The 17,261-nt window shown below is 45.3% G+C and overlaps 1 protein-coding gene across 1 annotated transcript in view; it reads right to left on the reverse strand.

The window, feature by feature from the left end:
- FIBP (FGF1 intracellular binding protein) overlaps nt 1-16,873 on the reverse strand; it is a 68,214-nt gene extending 51,341 nt beyond the window's left edge. Inside the window, exon 1 of the mRNA XM_073605265.1 lies at nt 16,723-16,873. The gene's annotated coding sequence lies outside the window, so the exon portion shown is untranslated. The remainder of the gene's footprint in view (nt 1-16,722) is intronic.
- Nucleotides 16,874-17,261: the final 388 nt, after the last annotated feature.

Raw genomic sequence — 17,261 nt, forward strand, 5'->3', positions numbered from 1 at the left:
TTTAACTTAAGAAAGAAGTGTCAGAAAAAGATTTAGACTTTAAGTGGTTAAACTTCCTGCATCTACATGTTGTTAAAAACTTGGCAGGCTGCCCATTTTATTTACACAGAGGTTCTATCCCTTTGATCTAAGAAGGAAGCTTAGTTACAATGTTTCAAGTTAAAGAGGGAGTCCACCTGAAAAAAAAATGATTAAAAGCCAGCAGCTACAAATACTGCAGCTGCTGACTTTTAATAAACGGACACTTACCTGTCCTGGAGTCCAGCGATGTCGGCAGCTGAAGCTGAGCAACCGCTCGGCTCTTGGCTGGGGGAATAAGGAAGTGAAGCGTTGCGGCTTCACTTCCCGGTTCCCTACTGCGCATGCGCGAGTCACGCTGCACGTCCTCAGTGGTCCCCGCTATCTCCTGGGACCTGTGTTTTTCCAAGGAGACAGCGGGGGGTGGGGGTGGGGGGGGTGCGGGAGGCGGCGTGGTTCCCGGAAGTGGGTGCAGATACCTGGTATCTGCACCCCCCTTCCCCCTGAAAGGTGCCAATTGTGGCACCGGGGGGGGGAGGAATCAGATGAGCGGAAGTTCCACTTTTGGGTGGAACTCTGCTTTAAAGACTTGGCAGAATGCCCGGATGTTTTCTTTTGACAGCTGAGTGAGCAGATAAAGTCTCTCCACTTGTTTATATGAAAGAATCTGCAAACTCAGCAGGAGAGATGTTAGAGGGGGGCGAATCGAGTTCACAATTTTTTAACGATTAATTGTGCAGCTCTAGCATCCACTGGTGATATCACCCTCTGCATCCAGGGTGAATATCTCCTAAATGGTGCACTTTTTCTTACAAGCTTTTGTTTCCAATCTCATATCAAAGATGGAATACATCTACTTGAATCACTAGGTCCATACCAATAGGAGCCTAACTACACCTGGCTCTCATTGGACGTCCAATCATTATACACATCAATCCCCCCATAATGTCGGCATTGAACTGCCGTTTCCACTGCTTTGACCAATCTTCCAGCAATGCCAAATCATGTTCCATGTCACAGACACCTCCAGGGATATCAACCTTATCATAAACCTTTGTGTCATCAGGAAAAAAAAAAAAAAAAAAGACATACCTTGCCCAACAAACCTTTAGTTATATCACTTACGGTACATACAGATTAAATAGAACAGGACCTAGTACAGAGCCTTGTGGTACACCACTAGTGACTGGTCTCTGTTCTGAGTGAATCCCATTTACAACCACACTTTGGCATCTATCCTTAAGCCAACTGCATATCCACTGAACCACCCAAGGGTTAAACCGGAACTTCACCCGCTCCCACTTCTGGTCAGATGCGCCACAGTGATCTGGGCCGGAAGTTTGGCACCTCTCCTTCCCCCGCAGAATTCTGGGACACATCACAGGCAGAAGCATTCCCAAAGCGCAGCATTGCTCGTGCATGTGCAGTGGGAAACCGCAAGGCTTCACTGTCAGTTTCTCTTACTTAAAACGGAGTTCCACCCATTTTTACATGTTGCTTATATCAGAAAGCCCACCTGCAGTACAGTTATAAATGGAAATCCTTTTTTTTTCTCCAAATATCTTTTATTCCTGTATAGAGGCGGCACTTCCGGTCCCGGCAACCTAGGCAATTTTGTCATTAGGCGATTTCCGAGAACTCCTGGGATATCGGCGTCATCTATCCCAGGAGTTCTCTGGAAGCCTAATAGTGAATTCTCCTGGTATTTCGAGACCAGAAATGATGCGAACGGGGGGAGTTAGGAGCCATTTTAGTGAAATAGGATCTGCCAGGAGAAAGTACAGATGCTGTGTTCGGGACACCGCCTGATTAATCAATTGATAGATTGCCATAACAGGGCTGTAACGTCCGACGTCGACGCTATTGCTACGGCAACCTGTAATCAGCACAGTGGCTCGTTTGTCATTACTGCACAGGCGCAGGATTGGGAGGTGCATGCTGGGTAGCCGGCTGCAGAGAATCCTGTAAATTCAGATGCCCACATCATAAAGGGCCGCTGCCTGTCTGTATCCTGTGAGTAATAACAGATTTATAAGTAAAAAGAATGGTTACACTTGTAACAGTATCCTAATTTGATTGAATAAGTTAAGACAATAACAGGGGCATTTAAAAAAAAAAAAATTCCCAAAGAGACTGAAGCTCCGCTTTAAGATGCCAGCGCCTGCACCTAAAGCCACTTGAAGAATTGGCTCGGGTGAGGACATCACTGGATCCCTGGACAGGTTTGTATTTGTAGCTGCTGACTTTTCATTTTTTGGGGGGAGCCTGGAGCTTCTCCAAGTCCTAGCTTGTACAACTTTTGTATTAGATCATTATGTGGAACTGTATCAAATGCCTTGCTGAAATCAAGACATGCTATGTCCACAGCACCGCCCTGATCCAAAACATTGATAATATAGTCAAAAAAATTCAGACAGGCTGACATGATCTGCCCTGATACTTCTTGTTAGGAGTGATTCCATTAACGTAGCTCCGAGGCTGGAGGATATCACAGCAGGTACGTCAGCAGCACACCTCAGTAGGAATCATCAGACGCTTGAGAACAGGGGGGCGTGGCTTGAGCGCTCCCATTTGGAGCATGCGTGCTCCTTCATCAGATGCCTGACGAAGGAGCATGCATGATCCGAACGTGAGCGCTGATGTGCGCTGCTGACGTGCCTGCTGCGATATCCTCCAGCCTTGGGCACTGACCCTTATTTTGATGTACAGTTCTTCATTTAAAATTCAAGTTTTTTCCTGAAACTTCCCTCTTAACCACTTCAGCCCCGGAAGGATTTACCCCCTTCCTGACCAGAGCACTTTTTACAATTTGGCACTGCTTCGTTTAACTGCTAATTGCGCGGTCATGCAATGCTGTACCCAAACGAAATTTGCGTCCTTTTCTTCCCACAAATAGAGCTTTCTTTTGATGGTATTTGATCACCTCTGCGGTTTTTATTTTTTGCGCTATAAACGGAAAAAGACCAAAAATTTTGGAAAAAAAAAAAAAAAAAGATATTTTCTACTTTTTGTTATAAAAAACAATAAACTCAATTTTAGTCATACATTTAGGCCAAAATGTATTCGGCCACATGTCTTTGGTAAAAAAAATGTCAATAAGCGTATATTTATTGGTTTGCGCAAAAGTTATAGCGTCTACAAACTAGAGTACATTTTCTGGAATTTACACAGCTTTTAGTTTATGACTGCCTATGTCATTTCTTGAGGTGCTAAAATGGTAGGGCAGTACAACCCCCCCCCCCCCCCAAATGACCTCATTTTGGAAAGTAGACATCCCAAGGAAATTGCTGAGAGGCATGTTGAGCCCATTGAATATTAATTTTTTTTTTGTCCCAAGTGATTGAATAATGTCAAAAAAAAAAAAAAATAAATTACAAAAAGTTGTCACTAAATGATATATTGCTCACACAGGCCATGGGCATATGTGGAATTTCACCCCAAAATACATTCTGCTGATTCTCCTGAGTATGGGGATACCACATGTGTGGGACTTTTTGGGAGCCTAGCCGCGTACGGGGCCCCGAAAACCAAGCACCGCCTTCAGGATTTCTAAGGGCGTAAAGTTTTGATTTCACTCCTCACTACCTATCACAGTTTTGAAGGCCATAAAATGCCCAGATGGCACAAACCCCCCCAAATGACCCCATTTTGGAGAGTAGACACCCCAAGCTATTTGCTGAGAGGCATGTTTTTTTTTCTGCACAAAGTTGTCACTAAACTATATATTGCTCAAACATGCCATGGGCATATGTGGAATTGCACCCCAAAATACATTCTGCTGCTTCTCCTGAGTAGGGGGATACCACATGTGTGGGACATAGGGTCATCGGGGGGGGGCTGGGGGGAGTTTTGTGCCACCTGGGCATTCCATGGCCTCCGAAACTGTGATAGGCAGGGAAGAGTGAAATCAAAAATTTACGCCCTTAGAAAGCCTGAAGGCGGTGCTTGGTTTTCGGGGTCCAGTACGCGGCTAGGCTCCCAAAAAGTCTCACACATGTGGTATCCCCATACTCAGGAGAAGCAACAGAATCATTTAGTGACAAATTAAAAAAAAAAAAATTTGTCTTTTTCCCGTAACTTGTGTCACAATATAAAATATTCCATGGACTCGACATGCCTCTCAGCAAATAGCTTGGGGTGTCTACTTTCCAAAATGGGGTCATTTGGGGGGGTTTGAACTGTCCTGGCATTTTATGCACAACATTTAGAAGCTTATGCCACACATCACCCACTCTTCTAACCACTTGAAGACAAAGCCCTTTCTGACACTTTTTGTTTACATGAAAAAATTATTTTTTTTTTGCAAGAAAATTACTTTGAACCCCCACACATTATATATTTTTTTAAAGCAAATGCCCTACAGATTAAAATGGTGGGTGTTTCATTTTTTTTTTCCCCCACACAGTATTTGCGCAGCGATTTTTCAAATGCATTTTTTTGGGAAAAAACACACTTTTTAAAATTTGAATGCACTAAAACACAATATATTGCCCAAATGTTTGATGAGATAAAAAAGATGATCTTAGGCCGAGTACATGGATACTAAACATGACATGCTTTAAAATTGCGCACAAACGTGCAGTGGCGACAAACTAAATACATTTTTAAAAGCCTTTACAGGTTACCACTTTAGATTTACAGTGGAGGTCTACTGCTAAAATTACTGCCCTCGATCTGACCTTCGCGGTGATACCTCACATGCATGGTGCAATTGCTGTTTACATTTGACGCCAGACCGACGCTTGCGTTCGCCATTGCGTGAGAGCAGGGGGGGACAGGAGTGCTTTTTTTTTTTTTCTTTATAATTTTTTTGCTTTTTTATCTTATTTTTAAACTGTTCCTTTCATTTTTTTTTTATCATTTTTATTGTTATCTCAGGGAATGTAACTATCCCTTATGATAGCAATAGGTAGTGACAGGTACTCTTTTTTGAAAAAATTGGGGTCTATTAGACCCTAGATCTCTCCTCTGCCCTCAAAGCATCTGACCACACCAAGATCGGTGTGATAAAATGCTTTCCCAATTTCCCAATGGCGCTGTTTACATCCAGCGAAATCTAAGTCATGAAATGCTCGTAGCTTCCAGTTTCTTAGGCCATAGAGATGTTTGGAGCCATTCTGGTCTCTGATCAGCTCTATGGTCAGCTGGCTGAATCACCGGCTGCATTCTCAGGTTCCCTGTTGGGACAGGAGAGCCAGAGAAAAATATGGAAGACGGTGGGGAGGGGGGGGGGGGCGCATTCCTTCCTACTGCTTGTAAAAGCAGTCTAGAGGCTAATTAGCCACTAGGATTGCTTTTACATGAAAGCAGCTGGCTGAAAAGAATAATACCAAGATGATACCTAAACCTGCAGGCATCATTCTGTTATAACCACTCAAAGTCCAGCAACATACCAGTACGTTGCTGGTCCTTGTTGGGCATATATTGTAAACTTTTTTTTCATGCAGCCTGTGGGCTGCATGAAAAAAAGAGATTGATCGGTGGGTATGCCCACCATTAGAATACCTCCCTTCATCCACCCACTTCTAATGATGGGCATACATGCACCGTTTATATATGCCGAAGCATGGGGGTATCCGCCCCAAAAGGTAGAAGCAAATCGCTCCTCCGCCCCTGCTGCCCCCATGCTTTGGCATATATGCTCTTTTTTTTAAATGTGGTGGTGAAATCACCTCCGACAGCGCTGGAGTCACGGCTTTATGTATCGTGGGAGCAAACGCTGTTGCTGTCAAGATAAATAAATCAGCGCTGCAACTGAATGGCGTACCTGCTAAGCAAATGATGGTTAAAGTGGATGTAAACCCAATGTCATCCTTTCTAAACCACTGCCATAGGGGTTATCTATAAGGATATATATGCCTCCTGCATGTATCTTTACCTGTCAAATGTCTCCCCTCTGTCTGTTATTAGGCCCCATTCACACTAGCGCGTTTTTTGATGCATTTTGCAGAAATGCACGGGAATTTTTTAACATGGGTTCCTATGGAACATGTTCACATCAATGCTTTTTTGTATCTCTGCGTTTTTGGAAAGGGTCGGGGACTTTTTTTCATGCAAAAAGCAGCGTTTTGCATGTAATGGTTTTCAATGGACAAGCATCAAAAACACAAGTGCACCGTTTTTGCAGCGTTTTTGATGCGTTTTTGCCGTTTTTTTTTTTTTGTAATTTTTTTTAAGACTGTAAAAAAAATGAAAAAAAAAAAAAAAAAAAAAACGCAAAAGGCAAATCGCGGCAAAAACGCGGCAAAAACGCGGCTCAAAAACGTGCCAAGCATGAAAAAAAAAACTCCAAAAACGCTCAAAAGCAACATGCATAGGTGTGAATCGAGCCTTAGACCCGAAAAACTGCATATTCTGTGGGTGGGTCTGTTGTCTGGAGCTCGGTGGGTGGAGTCGTGATGTCAGTAGACTACCTGCCCACCTCTACAATCCCCTTGTCAATATGCATTTTCTCCTGTGTATTTCTTACACTGAACTTCTGCTATGATCTCTAACATCCAGTGAAAAGACAGGAAAGTAACCACATGACTTCAGCATGCCAAATCATGCTGAGGTGTGGAACAGCCAATCCTTGCAGAGCTGCTGAAGAAAGGAGCAGGGGAGGGCATTCAAAAATACTGCATGCCTCTTAGGCTAATGCACAAGATGTAAATCACCTGTCACTCACAGCAAGGGGGAGGATTTGACAAAGTTTTTCTCAGTTTGTCAAGAATTGTCTCACTGAACAATAAAAGGGGATTGCTCAGAGATGGATTAACTCTGTGTGGCAAGACTGGGCTCAAATGATAGCAAATCTTATACTCTACAGTATGATATTAAAAAAAAAAAAAAAACATCCACTTTAACAATAAAACAAAGTAACATTACAGTATAACAGTAAGACTTACCATACCTGCAAAGCAAATACAAAAAAAACATAGTAAAAAATAAAACATTTAACACAACCTGTCCCTAAAATATATATATATGCCGAAGCATGGGGGCATGCTACCGCATAAGGTAGGAGCAAATCGCTCCTCTGCCCTCTGCTGCCCCAATGCTTCGGCATATATGCTCTTTTTTTAACTGTGGTGGTGAAATCACCTCCGACAGTGCTGGAGTCACGGCTTTATGTATCGTGGGAGCAAACGCTGTTGCTGTCAAGATAAATAAATCCGCACTGCAGCTGAATTGCGTACCTGAAAAAAAAATGGTTAACAATAAAACACAGTAAACAGTAAAAGTATAAAAAAATTGCATATCTGAAAAGCAAACATGGTAAAACATAATAACAATAAAACATTGCAGAATAGAATACAGTAAAAAAGAGCAGAACAATAGAGAGAGAATAGAGAGAGAGAACAATAAAACGACAACTATTTTTGGTTTTTTTATTTTATATATTTTGTGTTTTTTTTTTTTTTACTCTTTTTTTTTTGTAACTACAACTTTTGCAAATGGTACCAGGTTCTGGTCTCTCAAAATGCGATGGCATCTTGGGAGACCCTGTGTTAGTGTGCCTAGTCTGTGCAGTGCTGTACCCTACTCTAATACTCAACTAGTGTATGGTAGGATTCAAAACATTCACCAATACAAAGACCAGGATTATCAGGACAGGAGGGACAATAATAGGGGGTGTCACTCCTATATCCGCGCTTGCTGCAGACACGACATCTTCTTTGGGGGGCTCGTTGGGTAGGGGTACTCGGGAGGACATACGGAAAATGCCTCTCATGCAGCCGGCTTACTGCATTTGGATGGGAAAGGTGAGGTGGAGCACCGTCTGGAAACAGAAGGGCTCTGACGATCTCTTCCTGGAATTTAAGGAAGGATCCAGTCTGTCCTGAAGCTCTGTATAGCACATGAGCGTTCAGCAAAGCCAATTGAAATAAATAAACAGACACTTTTTTGTACCAGCGTCTGGCCTTACGGGCAACTATGTACGGCGCCAACAACTGGTCGTTGAGGTCCACCCCTCCCAGGTTAAGGTTATATTCGTGGACACAGAGGGATTTCTCCACAATAGCAGTCGCCGTAGGAATTTGGACCGTCGAGTCTGCATGAAGGGAGGCAAGAACAAAAACATTCTTATTATCCCTCCACTTCATAGCGAGCAAGTTATTACACTGCAAGCAGGCTCTCTCCCCAGCCTAAGACGGGAATCTACAAGCCGCTGGGGAAAGCCCCGGTGATTAGGTCGCACGGTGCCCCATGCTCCAATCTGATGATCAAAAAGGTGACTAAAAAGTGGCACGCTCGTGTAATAATTGTCCACGTACAAGTGGTACCCCTTTCCGAATAAGGGTGACACCAAATCCCACACAATCTTGCCAGCGCTTCCTATGTAATCAGGGCAGTCTGTCGGTTCTATGTGACTATCTTTGCCCTTGTAAACCATAAAACTACATGTATAGCCTGTGGCCCTGTCACAGAGCTTATACATCTTGACCCTGTATCTGGCATGCTTGCTGGGAAGGTACTGTTTAAATGACAAGCGGCCAGAAAACTTAATCAGGGACTCATCAATGCAGACAACTTGATGGGGAGTAAACAAGTCTGCAAAACGTTGGTTGAAGTGGTTTACGAGGGGCCGAATTTTGTAGAGCCGATCGTATCCAGAGTCTCCACAAGGACGACAGAGTTCATTGTTGTTGAAGTGCATGAACCGCAAAATCTGCTCGTATCATGCCCTGGCCATGAAGGCAGAGAACACGGGCATATGGTGAATTGGGTCAGTGGACCAATATGACCGCAACTCACTCTTTAGTTATGCCCATGTTGAGGGAAAGGCCCAGAAAGAGCTTAAATTCGGAAACCGTAATTGGTTTCCAATCTCTGGCAAGGGAGGACTGGGGAATAGTGGGGATGTGTTGACCAGCGTATAAATTGCTTTGGTCCACAATAGATCTATATAGATCTTCGGTGAAAAACAGCGAATAAAAATCAAGTGGTGTAAAATCAACTGTTTCCACCTGAATGCCGGGTTGGCCAGTGAATGGGGAAAGTACGGGTGCTGCAGAATTGGTGGGTTCCCAATTAGGATTGGCGAATGCAGCAGAAAGGGCACTATGGGCACGACGGGCCTGTGTTCGTCTTCTTGGTGGCAGCGGGACAATACTTGTGCTTCCCACCTCACCAGCTTGAACTGCACTTATGGGACTCGCCACGTCACCAAGTGTTACTGCAGTGCTGGATGTACGACCAGGGTGTACTAGGCCGCTGGTGCTTGCCAGTTCACCAGAAGGAATAACGGTGCTAGTACTTCTCTGCTCCATACGAGGGACCTGCGGTTCTTGCATCTAAACAACAGCAGAAGAAGATCGGGGTCTGGTACGCCTGACCTTGGCAGGGACCACAACTCCGTCGTCAGAGCTATCTGTCATGGAGCCGCTGTCCTGTACAGGATTGTATTCTGAGCCTGAATCTGACAGATGAGTGATTTCCTCTTCACTATCTGTCATGCTCAGAAACGTGTAGGCCTTTTCACTAGTGTACCTTCGATTTGCCATTTTGGGCTCTAAATTTAGGGGTACACTAGTGAGACTCACAGGCAAAAAAGCTCCTAACTGTTAGCCACTGTATCAAAACGCTACCAAAAAAACTGTTAGCGATCGCAGGGATCTGGCCTGACTCTGCGAACACTGCAGTTATGTGTGTTTAGTGTTTTGTAAGTGACAGTGATCGATACTGCACTTGGGTGGGCTGGGCTGGGCCGAGGGGCAAAACACAGGTGTTAGCAGGTATCTGGGCTGATCCTGCTAACACTGCGTTTTTGGGAACCCTAAACTGCTGGGGACACTAGTATAGATCTGATCAGATATCGATCTGTTCAGATACTATACTACTAAGTAGGGTTGTCCCGATACCACTTTTTTAGGACCGAGTACAAGTACCGATACTTTCTTTCAAGTACTCGCCAATACCGATTACCGGTACTTTTTTTTTAAATGTCACGTGACAGTGTTTTTTTTTTTTTTTTTTAACAGTGCTTGCTTTTTGGGGGGGGGGGGGGGGGGTGAACGGTGTATGTGTGTGTGTTTTTTTTTTTTTTTATTTACAACTTTTATTTTTTACAATAATATTTTTTTTATTCTTTATTGTTTTTTTTTTTTGTTTTTTTTTAATCAGCCCTTTTGGGGGGCTTTGGTGAGATATCAGGGGTCTTAACAGACCTCTGATATCTCCCCCTTGAGACAGAGAAAGAGACAGAGGATAGAGATTCCCCAGTCCCTTGCTCTGCAGCCTCAGCTGCACTGAGAATGAATGGAGAGAAGACAGCAGCTTCTCTCCATTCATAAACTGACACATCGTAATCACAGGAGATTACAATGTTTCAGTTATGTGAATGGACAGAGTCAGCTGACTCTGTCTATTCACAAAGGAAGGAGGAGGGGGACGGAGGTACGGAGGGGGAGAACGGAGGGGGACAGATAAGGAGAGCAGAACGGAGGGGGACAGATAAGGAGAGCAGAACGGAGGGGGACAGATAAGGAGAGCAGAACGGAGGGGGACAGATAAGGAGAGCAGAACGGAGGGGGACAGATAAGGAGAGCAGAACGGAGGGGGACAGATAAGGAGAGCAGAACGGAGGGGGACAGATAAGGAGAGCAGAACGGAGGGGGACAGATAAGGAGAGCAGAACGGAGGGGGACAGATAAGGAGAGCAGAACGGAGGGGGACAGATAAGGAGAGCAGAACGGAGGGGGACAATAAGGAGAGCAGAACGGAGGGGGACAGATAAGGAGAGCAGAACGGAGGGGGACAGATAAGGAGAGCAGAACGGAGGGGGACAGATAAGGAGAGCAGAACGGAGGGGGACAGATAAGGAGAGCAGAACGGAGGGGGACAGATAAGGAGAGCAGAACGGAGGGGGACAGATAAGGAGAGCAGAACGGAGGGGGACAGATAAGGAGAGCAGAACGGAGGGGGACAGATAAGGAGAGCAGAACGGAGGGGGACAGATAAGGAGAGCAGAACGGAGGGGGACAGATAAGGAGAGCAGAACGGAGGGGGACAATAAGGAGAGCAGAACGGAGGGGGACAATAAGGAGAGCAGAACGGAGGGGGACAGATAAGGAGAGCAGAACGGAGGGGGACAGATAAGGAGAGCAGAACGGAGGGGGACAGATAAGGAGAGCAGAACGGAGGGGGACAGATAAGGAGAGCAGAACGGAGGGGGACAGATAAGGAGAGCAGAACGGAGGGGGACAGATAAGGAGAGCAGAACGGAGGGGGACAGATAAGGAGAGCAGAACGGAGGGGGACAGATAAGGAGAGCAGAACGGAGGGGGACAGATAAGGAGAGCAGAACGGAGGGGGACAGATAAGGAGAGCAGAACGGAGGGGGACAGATAAGGAGAGCAGAACGGAGGGGGACAGATAAGGAGAGCAGAACGGAGGGGGACAGATAAGGAGAGCAGAACGGAGGGGGACAGATAAGGAGAGCAGAACGGAGGGGGACAGATAAGGAGAGCAGAACGGAGGGGGACAGATAAGGAGAGCAGAACGGAGGGGGACAGATAAGGAGAGCAGAATGGAAGGGGACAGATAAGGAGAGCAGAACGGAGGGGGACAGCGGAGAGGCACAGAGGAAAGGAGGGGGCACGGAGGAGGATGCAGTGACAGTCAGCGGTGACCGATCACCGCTGTATGTCACTAAAGCTGGTGAAAGCCACTGGGGGGAGAAGCTTGTAACTCCCCCACGCGCCGATCACAGCTGTCTTCCAGGTATGGGGGAAGCATCGGGAGCATTTGCCCGAGTACAAGTACTTGGGCAAATGCTCGGTATCGGTGCCGATACCGATACTAGTATCGGTATCGGGACAACCCTACTACTAAGGGAGGTGTATGGTGCGTGCGTGGGTGTTAGCGGTACTGGCACTAACTTGACGCTGCCTGGGGCGACGCAGACCCTATCTGACCCTAAAACTTAACTTATATCACCGCCGGGCGATCAGGGGGCTAAACCTTTATTAGGTAATAAATGGCGGGTGACCTGAAACTATAAAAAATAATCTAACTAACCAGCGTCACCCGTCCCACTTATACGGTGATCACTGGTGAAAGGGTTAACACCTTTATTAGGTAGTATATGGGGGTCCCTGTTGCTATAAAACACTGACGGCGAACCTATATACTTACCTCCCTAACTAGCGTCACCTGTTTCACTAATACAGCGATCAGAAAAACGATTGCTTAGTGACACTGGCAACGGGGGTGATCGAGGGGTTAACCTTTATTAGGGGGGGTTAGGGGGGGTATCCTAGACCTAAAGGGGGCTAACCCTAACTGCCCTACCACTTATAACTGTCACAAACTGACACCAATGCAATAATCAGAGACAAAAAACAAAACTGCTATTGGTGTCACTGTGATAGGGGGTGATGGGGGGTGAAATGTGTGCCTAGAGTGTTCTACTGTTAGTGTAGTGTTTGGTGCACTTACTTGATGTCTTCTCTCCTCAGCGCCGGAACAGAAAAGACCGACTCGAGGGGAGATGACATCACTTCCTCTGCCGCTGTTTACATTTCAGAGGCAGAGGAAGAATGTCATTGGCTGGGAGCGATCGCGAGGCGGTGGCCACGAATGGATGGCCTCCCCCTCACCTCTGATCGCTCAGGGAAAGATGCCAACCGCCTCGGGCACCGGGGGGGGGGGGTCCGATCGGACCCCCCGCCCGCAGGAGGCAAGTATTGTACCCATACTTTACTTTGCCTGCCCGTGCCATTCTGCCGCAGTTTATCTGCGTGAGGCAGTCGGCAAGTGGTTAAAGTGAAGGTGCGTGTTATACGGGGATAAATACGGTATATCCAGATAACACACCCGAGCTCATCCTTAGACTCTTCACCACACACAGCCACAAAGGCAAGAGAATTCTTGTTGGGCAGTGTTGCGCATGTTCACTTCATCAAATCTGACCCTCTGAAAAAAAATTTGGACACCCCTGGTCTACATGAACTGTGGGGTAGGAATGACTCAGACTGCAGCTCCTTAGCCCCTTCCAGACCGGCGCACGCCGATGTACGTCGGCAGAATGGCACGGCTGGGCAAAATGGACTTACAGGTACGTCCATTTGAATTTCTCGCTGTGCCATTGCGTGCGCACACCAGCCGGGAGCTCCGTGAGTCGGGTCGCGGGTCCCGCGGACTTGATCGCCGCGGGGATACCCGTGATCGCCTCACAGAGAGGACGAACGGAGAGATGCTGATGTAAACATCATCTCCCCGTTCTGCCTAGTGACAAGTGTCACTGATCTCTGCTCCCTGCCATCGGGAGCAGAGATCAGTGTAGTGACACACACAGCCCATCCCCCCTACAGTTAGTAATCACTCCCCTAGGACATACTTAACCCCTCCCCGCCCCCTAGTGGTTAACCCCTTCATTGCCAGTGTCATTTATACAGGAATCAATGCGTTTGTATAGCACTGATTGCTGTATAAATGACAATGGTCCCAAAAATGTGTCAAAAATGTCCAACATATCCGCCATAATGTCGCAGTCACAATAAAAATAGCTGATCGCCGCCATTACTAGTAAAAAAAAAAAATATTATTAAAAATGCCATAAAACTATCCCCTATTTTGTAAATGCTATAACTTTTGCGCAAACCAATCAATAAACGCTTATTGCTAAATATGTAGAAGAATACGATCGGCCTAAACTGAGGAAAAAAAAATGTTTTTTTATATATTTTTTGGAGATATTTATTATAGCAAAATGTAAAAAATAATGCGTTTTTTTCAAAATTGTCGCTCTTATTTTGTTTATAGTGCAAAAAATAAAAATCACAGAGGCGATCAAATACCACCAAAAGAAAGCCCTATTTTTGGGGAAAAAAAGGACATCAATTTTGTTTGGGAGACATGTCGCACGACCGCACAATTGTCAGTTAAAGCGACGCAGTGCCGAATCGCAAAAAACGCTCTGGTTAGAAAGGGGGTAAAATCTTCTGGGGCTGAAGCGGTTAAAAGAAAAAAAAAAAAAAAAGAAAAGTTTGCCTAGAGTTGAGTTTGGAGGATGCCCAAGCTCATCTAAGGCTAGGTTCACTCGTGTGGATTAGCAACGCTCACAAGATCGTGCGCATTCTTGACCTGCAGGCAAAACGCACTGCTCTTTCACAGACACACAAGGGTGATTCTTAATGGCAACCCATGCATGTTTTTGCGCACACCAATGCGCATTGTGCTGCAGTACCATGTGACTTGGTGTGGCTCAATTTAACCACTTCCCGCAAACCGCTGTACATCGGTACTTTGACGTAGCTGCCATAACCCCGGTATTTTCTAAAATGGCGGGCAGTCCTCTTTAAGATAAAAGTGGTCTCCATGGAAGATTTGCCGCAAGATCACTTTCATCAGGGGCGGGGAAGGGTGACCACCCCACTCTGGCCGTGTTCCGATCGTCTCTGCTGCTTACTGGAATGGCTGGTAGTGGTGGAGAAGATCTGATGCTTTCCCCTCAGAGGCTGAGTCGAGTGAGGGAATGATGGCCCCCACTTGACTCAATGACGTAAGCCACGTCAAAACGTCACTTCCGCCCAACGGCCTTAAATTGGAATTTATTTTTTTTTCCAAAAAAAAAAAAAAAAAAATCACACTTTTTTTTTTTATTGCATTTAAGTGTAAATGTGAGATCTGAGGTCTTTTTTGACCCCTGATCTCACATTAAAGCGGGGGTCCACCTATCGTTTTTTTTTTTTTTTTTTTTTTTGAGTTAATTTACAAACTTTTCTTCTCAGCATTACATACTCACATATTGTGTGTAATATGTCCGCCTGTGTCAGATTTCGTCGAAAAGAATAACTTATATTATTCACTGCAGGCGGTTTCCATCTTCATTGTGGGCATTTGAAGCCCACAAGCATTTATTTCCTGAATGCGGTGAATGCTGTGCTCCCAGCATTCACCGCTCGTTCCCGCACATGCTCAGTGGCATCCTGGGAAGCCTGAGACTAGCATCCAGGAGACTGTGCGGAGTCTGGGAGAGGCTAGAAACACGCCTACTCCCACGGGAGGAGAACCAGGAAGTGCAAAGAAGAATAGAAAAATAAAAGGTAATTACGGTGATTTAAATTTTTTTAAACGGCATGTCAGCATCTAGGCAAGGAAGAGAATACATACAGATATTGTTCAAAATTTGGGTGGAACCCCGCTTTAAGGAGGTCCTGTCATGCTTTTTTTTTCTATTACAAGGGATGTTTACATTCCTTGTAATAGGAATAAAAGTGATTCCAATTTTTTTTTTTTTTTTAAAGGGACAGTTCAAAAATAAAATAAATAAGAATTTTTTTTTTAAAGCTCCCCATCCCGCTGTGCTCACACGCAGAAGCGAACGTATACGTAAGTCGCGCCCGCATAAGTAAACGGTATTCAAACCACACAGGTGAGGTATTGCTGCGATCGTTACAGCAAGAGCAATAATTCTAACAAAAGAACTCCTCTAACTCAAAACTGGTAACCTATAGAAATTTTTACATTTCGCCTATGAAGATTTTTAAGGGTCAAAGAGAGCAGAGAGCAGGCAGCGTATGACGGAGGGACTCACTTTGACCACGGTGATCAGGGTGGAGCAGCCCTGGTTATCATGGTCAGTATAGAGAGGGCATACAGGAAGTGGCAAATTCAGGTTTGGTTTTATTTACAGTTTAGAGGGGGGCAGATTACACAGCACAAGCACTGTGCTGTGTAATCTGCTTTAAGGGACCAGCATCTATATTTTTTTTTGGGGGGGGGGGGGGTTTAACAAACATTTTAAGTAGAAAAAAAAATAGAAAAAAAGAGGCAGGGATTACTTTTCCTGTGTTCCTGTAGGTAAGGCAGGTCACTGAAATGTAGAACGCAGATCACAGACGTGTGAACTGAGCCTAACAGACAACATGGTGTATACACAATACATAAACCCACCTCCTAGCATTATTTACAGCAATGAAAGCCAAAAATAATCATCATTATAGCTTAGTAAACCGAGCCGTCTGTCTTATCAGTGTGCCATACACACACCTAGGTTTTCTGCATTCAGCCTGTGGGCCGAGCAAAAAAAAAATCTAGCAGATCCCTTCATCCATGGGATGCAGTACAGACGGACCAATCAGCAGTGCTGGCGATTCGATTCTGGCTGTCAGACTACCTTAGCAGACTTTGTATCTGAAGAGATGAAGCAAAAGTTCCTCTGAGATTTCCACTGAAAGATGTCAGGTGAGAGGATACCGACAAATCAGATCTCATCAGATTCCTGGTAACGTTTGTTCCATGTATAGCCATTTAGGGCATTAACGCGCACTGAATTAGGGCAACCCATTGAAATCAATGGGCTGTCAATGTACCATAAATCACATGCCACCAAATTTTAAACGCGGCGCACTTCATTACTTGGGTTGCCATTCAAAATGTATGTTGCTGCAACCTGTGTTCTGGCTACACATACATGTAGATGGGCTCTTACCATCCCACTGGCTGGAATACTGCCCTGTGCTTTTTTTAGAATACCCCTCCCCCCCAAAACACACACTTCCGGCTCAATGATATGAAGCACCATCACTAATGACACCGAAGCTGCTTCTAGTCTCAGGCAGCCTTGTGCTATGACCAGGTCCCACCGGCAGAGGGAGTAACAGTCTACCAATACTTGGAAAAAAAAAAAAGGGTTTGCATCTAAAGGAAGGACACAATTATATTTAACGAAACACATCCCAATAAAAGCTTGAAATAGTATAGTATGGTCACTACCTCTCCTGGATTCAAATTCCTCCGCTCGCCACTGTACAGGATCAGCTTTCCAGCTTCACTCCTGCTCCGCTGTCTATTCCTCAGTAGTGACCAAGCCTCGCTCTGGATGGTGAATAACCAAGCCTCGATCTGGATGTTGATTAACCAAGCCTCGATCTGAATGGTGATTAACCAAGCCTCGATCTGGATGGTGATTAACCAAGCCTCGATCTGAATGGTGATTAACCAAGTCTCGATCTGGATGGTGATTAACCAAGCCTCACTCTGGATGGTGAATAACCAAGCCTCGATCTGGATAGTGAATAACCAAGCCTCGATCTGGATGGTGATTAACCAAGCCTCACTCTGGATGGTGAATAACCAAGCCTCGATCTGGATGGTGAATAACCAAGTCTCGATCTGGATGGTGATTAACCAAGCCTCGATCTGGATGGTGATTAACCAAGCCTCGATCTGGATGGTGATAAACTAAGCCTCGATTTGGACAGTAATATTCAAGCCACAATCTGGATAGAATTAGCCAAAACTCGATCTGGATT

Source organism: Aquarana catesbeiana, linkage group LG11, assembly GCF_042186555.1.
Source record: "Aquarana catesbeiana isolate 2022-GZ linkage group LG11, ASM4218655v1, whole genome shotgun sequence".
Lineage (NCBI taxonomy): Eukaryota > Metazoa > Chordata > Amphibia > Anura > Ranidae > Aquarana > Aquarana catesbeiana.